Source organism: Haemaphysalis longicornis, unplaced genomic scaffold (assembly GCF_048455015.1).
Source record: "Haemaphysalis longicornis isolate Haplotype H1 unplaced genomic scaffold, Haemaphysalis longicornis Haplotype H1 scaffold_8, whole genome shotgun sequence".
NCBI lineage: Eukaryota > Metazoa > Arthropoda > Arachnida > Ixodida > Ixodidae > Haemaphysalis > Haemaphysalis longicornis.
In genome coordinates, this window is record NW_027526445.1 from 156,815,660 (window position 1) to 156,824,446 (window position 8,787).

Below are 8,787 nucleotides of genomic sequence, written 5' to 3' on the forward strand. Positions count from 1 at the left end.
AGTTATTGTGGCCGTGTAATAACGGTATGTTTCCTATTTACCATGCACGCACAAAAAAGTAAATTACCCTTTTTTGGATGGGCGTAACTATATCGTTTGTTCGTAAACTAGTCACTAAGAAGTGGGCGTGAACAAAGTTTGAAAAGCCGGAAAGCCTTCTGTACGTACACTAACTCCTATGTAAACCATAAATGTTTAATATGCTATGTAAAAACATTGTTCTTCGCGTTTTAATAAAAGTAGTGCGCTTGGCATCAGGCTAACCGGAATAACCAGTTTTTGCCACTTATTTGACAGTGGTTTTAGCCACACACAACCGTTATAAGCACAACTCCGCATATCTAGTATCAAGAATTGCAAGAGCCAGGTTTTTTTTATTTTACTGCGCAACATTTGGGCGTTCGCTAATGGGTTCTGGTGGCTTCGTCGGCCTCGTAACCAAACGAACGAAGGAAAGACCGAGGACAGAAAGAAAACGGGTGCGGAAAGTGTGCGGGGGAGCGCGGTATGCCAAGGCGGCGCCACAGAAACCCAGCACGCGCTCAGTGACGCACGTACATACGTCATTCAGAGTCCTCGCTGCTCTTTTTCTCTTTAAATAAAAAACTTTGTTTTCCGTCCTAGTCCCGGCATATTCAAACCACGTAAAATTTTCGCAGGAGGTTCCAACACGATATCCAAGAACATCTTCTGTGGCAGCGATGTTCTTGAGGATAGCGGGGAGTATCGCGCACCGCCTTGTAGTAGCTGATTTCTCAATCACTTCCTGACACGCAGCAGCTATGCGGCATCACCTCGAAGACTGAGTTATTGCTTCGCAGAAGTTTTTCAGAGGGAGTATAGTAATCGTCGGTATTTTTTGTGATCTACTCTGCAGCGACTTTCTACGGCTAACAAAGTCACAATTAAAGACTACTCAGTAAATATGTCTGATAATGGTTTTGTAAACATCCGTTCACCGATATGTTAGTGCATTCTAGGACCAGGAAATTAATTTGAACAACACAAGGCTTATGCGTGATACTTATACCCACCTTGTCCACCTCCATCGTCCTCTTGCTGGTAAACAACTGTAACAAGAAGAGTATGTGCATCACGTTGTAATCTTGTGAGCACAGCATACATTTTACTGCATTGTTACATTTCCTCATGCATTGTTCAGGCCACTCAAGAAATTCACAAAAAACACGCAAGATGAGAAGTTACTACATGGTCACACCCAGGACCATCTTGTGGTAGGTTACACGCAGATGTTTTAGGAGGAGGTGCCTAGTAACCTTGCTCCCATCTAATCTAAACGAGATTAGAAGAGAGCCGGGTCACGACAATCATTGTGATCGTAACTCGTAGGGAAAGTTTATACGCTTACAAGCTGCGCATCGTAAAGCCCATAAATGTTCACAAAAATCAAATGGCAATTTTTAAGATTGCGACAGCATTTCGTTACTTCCCCTCACGTAATTCAAGCCCGGAAATTCCACACGGCACACTGCAGCTTTGGAAGCCCACAGTGCGTTGTATCTTCCACTCTACTCGCACACCGTGGGATACCGTGTTCTCTTTTTTAACCGTGTCCATAGACACGTGTGAAGATGCAATGAAGACAAACTATATCTTCGTTCTACTTGAAAGAACTGGACTTTGGTGGCTAATTCAGCATCATTTAAGCCACGAAAAACGTCCCTTAATTGAAACGAACAATGCAAGAAATATAGAGCAACATTCTAATTTCGCGCCTTTGACGTAGTACGAGCAGAAGTTACGTTTCATGGATTGGCACTTAAAACATTTTTATCACTGTGTTAACTATGCGTAAACATAAAGGGGTTCGCCTTTCTGGTCATGTTTTAGGTCGACGCCAAAGCTCCGGGGCCGCCAATAACATAAACGAGATTCTGTGACGTCATATAGAAGTTGCCGTAACGTGGCTACGAAGTCGCCACTGTTGAATATGCTCCTTTAATATTCCGAAATGTTGTTTGCAGTTTGTGATAACATTGGCACCATGGTATCGGGACAAAACACCACTATTTAAAATCCGAAGTTGTGTTTTGTGTCTATGGTTCCTTTATGCAGCGACAAATGGCTCCTGTCACCGATTTTGCTTTCGTGCAGTAGCAGTATTTCGTGGCTGCCACTCCTGTTCTCCATTCTTTTGCGCCTACTCCTCCTGCACTTGCCCGGCACTTCATTGTAGAGTCTTTCACTGCCTCAGCAGGAGCATCTCTTTACACAGTTATCGTCCCCTCCTCCTTTGGTGCAAAGTAATTTGGCCAGTAATGCTGCATTACTTTGAAAACTAAGAAACCCGAAGTACTCCCCATTCGCTTCAAGAATTTCTCGTGGGAATATTTCAAATACTTTATGCAAATGTCGAGTCTGGTGTTGCAGCTAAGCCTGTGTATGGCTGTACGCGAGAATGCCGTGCGTCAGACATTCGGGGGTAATGAGCCGCCTCTTTCCCCGCTTCTCGAGCCTCTAGTACGCAGCTGCGAAGGAAGCGGCATCGCCGAAAGCTTCCCTTGAGATCACGCCTACATCCACTGTTATATTGTGCCATGAACTCTCTTCAATATAAACGTCAATTCGAGAATATGGCGCGTCTGGCTACTGTTATACAATGACACGTAATGGTGCAACCACTTTACTTGTTTAAAATATTCTGCGTGCCAACCAATCCCTTTTAACGAGCCATGTGCACGCGCTCAATGTCTAATAAACTAGACACGTCGCATTGCACTCAACTTTCACAAGTTTTTATAGGGACCTTCCAACGCTTACCACTGACTATATCAAATGCATTTTTAGATGAAGTCAAGAGTCCCAGTAATAACCTACCGCAGAATTGCATGAATCGTCAGTATCACTGAAGCTACGCTGGGGGGAAAATCGCGCATAATCGTTCCCTTTTAACTCCTCTTCGGGCCATGCGGCTACAGCTGCGCGCTCTTTGCCAGAGAGACGGGGAGCAAGCTCTTGACGTCTGGGTTCTTTTCGATGTATCACAGGTGGGCAAGTGTTTTCTTTTTCTCCGCAACGTGGAATCGTCTGTTCTCTTTTCTGTGGGCGCGGTGCGGGACAGTAAAGGCACTGGTGCTTGTTCGCAACCATCACTCATACTAATAGGGCGTTTTTAAACCAATAGACGGTTGTTTTTTATTGGTCTGGTGGAAAGGGAAATCTTGAATTGATTGCTTCAACTCCAAGCTCACTCCAAATACAAACAAAACGCCAATACTGCAGGCATGTTTTCATTCATTTTATTTCATACCAGTCATTTTATTTCGTTTTCTTGCATTTTATATGAAAAGCAAAGTATAACTAACGCTTCCCACTGGCAATTTTTGTACTACAAATATGAAAGGCTCGATTTTAGTGTCTATACTAACGAGCGAAAAGTTCAAACAGAGAATGGGCTTGTTGTACTCACTGGGCTGTCGAGCTGTCGAGCGAGCTGTCAGCGCCATCTTGGGGACCTTGAAGGGGTCACCATGGGAAGGAAACCGTTAGCATGAGCATCTAGAGTGAACAACTGCTTCCCCTCCATTAACATGAAAAAACAGGGCTTGACATGTGCAGCAAGACAACGTTCAGAAAAGGCGTGGTTCTCAGATAGGGGTCCCGAAAACAAAGCGTTCGCGAGGCCAGGCCATTCCAAGGTTCCGCGAAGCCTGTCCTCCTTTGTGCGAGACCAGACGATGCAAACAAGTGACAATGCCTAATTACACGTTCGTGTATTAAATTTGTCGCAAAACTTTTTCCCGACTTTCTACAACTTTTCTTGGTTTTCGTGCAACATGGCAGCTATGAAGAATTGCGAGAAAAATTCACAGCAGGTGGCCAATAAACAGATGAACGGGTCAGGATAGTTGCGGATAAAAGTGGCACTGTTGTACATAACACATTAATTGATTATTTGGTGGCCTATATTTTCCCAATCCCAGAAGAGAGACCCGGCACTCTCAAGATAGATTAAACCGGAATGAAAGACACAAATTTCAGGAAGTAACCAGACTCACTTTGTTTAAATGCTTAGACTATCACTTGTAGCATAAGTGGCAGGTTTAAAACGTAGTGGCACACGTAATACCAATGTATCAGTTTCACAAAGGTTTCAAACTTTCCCTTACTAAGGAGTAGTTAGCTATTCTAAAAACTATTAAAAACAAGTGGACATAAATAACCATGCAGCTATCATGCTCTCACCTGAATACCGACGCCTGGTGGCCTTTGCCATTTTCTAAATTCAAAACTATTCATTCGACATCGCCACTTGAATTTTACCAGAAATATGTACTCGCCGTTCAAAATATGCAAATTTTGCCCATATTCAGCTACAGCAACACAAAATATCGGGCAATAAATGGAAGGGAATGCAAGGGTAGTCAATGTATCAACTAATGACAGCATATCTCTAAAGGAATGTGCTTCCGTAACTGCGTAATATGAAAGGATCGAAGAAAAAACATATTGCTCTGACTAGTCAGGCAAACTCATAATATTGATGCTCGTAAAAACGATTGAGCTTGTGGTTTTAAAACAAAGAAATTTGAAAACCTTAGTTATGTGGTTATCTTGTGCCACAAATGCGTGTAAGGTTTCTTTGCATGAAACAACTGGCCACGTATGAGCCGTGCAAGCAAGCCTTTAGTGACAAACCTTCTCTACTCCTTTCAGCTTTCGTGCCCATAATTCGTGCAACTTTACATGGTAATGTCGTATGAATTACAGGGCGATGCTTACATGGTAAGTCGACCCAGTTTGCTAAAACGTGTTAAAAACCGTACCAGTATGTAGTAAACACTAAAAACATTGTTACCCTTAGAGAATTTATCTCAAATATTTGATATGAAGGTCCCACGAACCTACCCTGTTTTTCAAATGCTGAGGAATAATCCAGTGCTTCCTGCTATAGGATTTTTCTCACGGGGCTGGTGTGAGTAGCAGGCCAGTTTCAATTCCGCGAAGCTTGCTAAAATATAGAAGCTGTTGCAGGGCAAATAATGGCTTTACGGAGCGAAGCCTGTCATGCTTCCGCTCAGTAATGTAGCTCAAAATATTTTTTGCACAACGTAAAATTGGTAACTACGACAAAAGCCCTGGGTCATGAGAAGTACCACGCAGACGTAAACCAACATGGCGCGATAGCAATGCCGCACTCAAAGATGCAGCAAAGCCCGCAAACACGGCCGGGAAATAAAAATAGGCGTTAACCGTTGCGCTACCAGCCCTCACAACGTCAGCCGGTAGTGCGAACAAGAAGAGGGGCGCCACACTGAAAAAGCCCTTGGGTTGAAAATTTAAATCGCATTTGCTACGCATATCGCATAAACGGAGGGTTTCCAGCAGAAGGTATGTGTAAATCACATCATCACATCACTTGAATACCTTAAAGACCCCCATGTAGGCGGTATTACATAAGGGTAGTGTTACAAATAAATGTACACAGGTCGTCAAATGGAATTGTGCGTGGTGACCTTCTCTTTAAAGGGGTCCTGAAATACTTTCCGCTGATGCATGGATGTACAATAACCAAATAAAACAATGTATTAGCAATCTCCTCCCGCAAGAATTTTGTTAATGCCATGAGTATTAGCTGAGAAATCGTAAATCAAAAACCGCACATAATCGTCGCGCCGCGTTTCCTCCTCCTTTCGCTGTTGACGGCACGCGAGCCGTCCCTCCCATGATGCTACGCTCCTCAGCGATGACGTACTTCCGCTATGGCGCTCCTACACTGCCCTCTGCTACGGGCAAGCTTTGTTGACACTGGTTGACACCATGAATCCCGCACTCCGCTCAAGGCTGGAAAAGCGAATGACAAATCTGGCTGCATTTGTGCGGTGGCCTGGCCATGCCCTTTCGCGCTGTACGTTGCTGGAGTTGCTATCGGCGGCACGCGAATTTTTATCGGTGGCGAACTCGCAGCTGCTCGGGGAGGATCGTGCGCTCGGTCCCTTTCATGCACCGCGCACTGTTTATCCAAAAAGCGCCGTATCAGTTGTGGCTACGCTGGTGCCGGGTCTTATTTTGCGGCGCTGGTAATTCCTGCCGGCGGCATGTGAAAAAGACATTTTAAACGGATACAGAACCCGTGCACAAAACGCTTCAATCATGTGACCAGTGCAGATTGGGGCGACGCGTGGTGGAGAGCGGCAACGTTGGCAAAACATGCTCCGGCGCGGCTCTGAGCTTTCTAGCGCTGGAGCGAGCGCCATTTCTTTGACAATCATAAACATCGGTTGCCTTGGCAACAAGGCACAAACCGCTCCAGAAGTCAGTTACGGTTGCGTGATCCCGGTTCAGCTCTGGGCCCCACCTCGCGACATGTGGGCACTGCAGGCGTACCACTCATTCCCATTGGGAAGTGCGAGATGCGTTTGATATTACAGGAGGCGATGGTGTGTGTGTTGTGGACGCCATTGTTTCGCGATGAAATGCGACGTTGTGCTTCTGCGGGTGGATAGTGCTTCCCATGGTCTGGATTATCTTTCTCGGGCGACGTACGACTCAACCTCGCATGGGGTATGTGCAGTGTGCGTGGCTAAAAGCCATCTCGGCTTGTGCGCCAAAGTTAAGTGACTTCCCGCAACCGCGCGCTAGAGGAGTGCCGAATTTACGACGGTCACGAGGAGGAAACCCATCGTCTGTCAATCGCGGTTCAGACTTGCAACGCATGTTGTGACGTTGTGTTCGTTCGGAACGCATCTCTGGGTTGTTTTGAAGTTGAATAAAATGTATGCGTCAAACCCAGGCATTCGGCTCAGGGCGTTCTCTGCGATTGCACGAAAGAAGTGCCACGGAGCTTCAACGCTTTCTTTATGGAACATACTCAGGTAAGAGAATATCCATGTCGTGTTATGGCGTGTTGCATTCAATACAAACGGTTATTCGTTTGTTTACACTTGTTTCGTTTGTCGTAAAATGTCCAAGCACTCCGGCACTCCGCTGGCAGATCAGCCGGCGAGCCGACGCTGAGCAGACGACTCATCTCTTTGCCGGAAGTGCGTGAAAAAGTCGCCCAATAGCAGGATGTCTAGCTCACGACGAACATATGGGAATAGATGATGTAGACATATGTACATGGCGGCGTCCAAAAACACGAAGGGAAGGGTGAGAAAAAAGCGACAACCTTTGCAACAAAACTGTGAGCTTTCCGCTGCGCGTAAAAGAGTAATACTTGGCACAGATGACGTTGACGACCCAATCTAACGATTGCGCTACTGCATTTAGTGTGCTCAAAACGCATTTCAGGGCCCCTTTATATTGATGAACACGTCATGGTCGGAACGTCACAGGGAAGGCCATTCCAGTCCACTGCTACACGTGGGAAAAAAGAGGTAGAAAAAGTAGTAGTGCCAGCATGTGGACGGGCAATTTGATACGGGTGGGCAGTGCGGTGAGATATGCGCGTCGATGGGACGATGTAGGCTGCTTGATTAAGAGGGCTGTAGAAAAACGTGCGTAGCAAACAAACGCTGGTGATGCGGCGGCGCACTGAAAGATTTGAAAGACCAGTTTCGCGTTTAAGGGATGATATGCTTATCTCATATGAATATGAGGAAGGAATGAACCTAGTGGCGCGGTTTTGCACAAATTCTAATTCATTGATCAAGTATACGTGGTGCGGATCCATATGGGAGCCACATATTCTAGTTTAGTTTGCGTAAAACATTTATAGGCGAGAAGTTTGACGTCCAGTGGGGCATGACGCAAATGGCGCTTAATGCATTAATTATAACTAAGAAAAAATGCTGCGAGGATTTGTTCCCAAAGGTTTTCTATTTCGGTCAATTTGAACACACTAAATGTTCATAAAGGAGGTTTATGCAGTAAGTTGTACTTCGGAAAGCTTATCAATGCCAACGGGCTTCAGTAAAAGGGCGATGGTTGAAAGAATACATTTGTAGCGACAGCCATTTGAAGCGATAGCAAAAGGAGAGGCAAACGAACGGCTCACTTGTGTCACAAACCACGGTTCGGCGCAATGTTGGGTGGCAACAGGCGGTGATTATTGGCCCTGCAGGAAGGCCCGGATCCCGAAAGGTAGGAACGCCCGGTACCAGTGAGTGGGTGACGGGTAGCTGCTAGGATGACTGCGGTTGGCGTTGGCTCACAACTAACGGCTTCGCTCACAGCAGAATGCCGAGTCACTGAACGCGAGCCCCTCGCTCTGGTTCTTCATGATAATGATGGTTGAATGGCGTGCCGAAATTTTGTAAGGATGTGGTTTTAAAAAAAGGAAAGCTTACAAGTACTCGTGCTTTGCTTTGTATTCGAAGCAGCCACTTTGTGGGATCAAACCACTCGCTACTTTTCTCTCACGAATTTGTCTCTTAACATATGGCCCTAAAAGAGGATGCCCAAGTGTCACTTCAGTTCAGTTTTTTTGACGCTTTTAACGTATCAAGTTTATTTTTGTAACAATAAGAAGGGACGAGTGGCAAGACAAGTATTGTAGGATGGGAACCGAAATATTGGGATCATTATATAAGTAATAAATTATTTAATTATGAGAGCATTTTTGTGGTCGATGGCTATGTGATGTCGTTTTGCTCAGTGACAAAGAAAGAGCACAAGAACAAATCATAAAGCTCGTGGAGGACACCGTCAGGACCCACAGACTCATGCTACCGCATAACGAAAACGTGTTGACATTACTCTCCCAGAAATGGAGACGCTTTACGAAGAAAATGGCTGTATAGTTTACCTGATCTGATCAACAAGTCCTTCTAGCATCGTTCTGGTAGTCTTCGTCAAATGCTGGTAGTGCACAAGCCATCTCTC

The 8,787-nt window shown here is 45.3% G+C and overlaps 1 long non-coding RNA gene across 1 annotated transcript; it reads right to left on the minus strand.

Moving 5' to 3' along the window:
• Positions 1-1,037: 1,037 nt before the first annotated feature.
• LOC144149468 (uncharacterized) lies at positions 1,038-8,156 on the minus strand. The gene is made up of 3 exons (XR_013318314.1): positions 7,961-8,156; positions 3,431-3,476; positions 1,038-1,070 (listed from the first exon to the last, which is right to left on the minus strand). It is a non-coding gene; the product is annotated as an uncharacterized LOC144149468 (long non-coding RNA).
• Between the last annotated feature and the right edge of the window lie 631 nt (positions 8,157-8,787).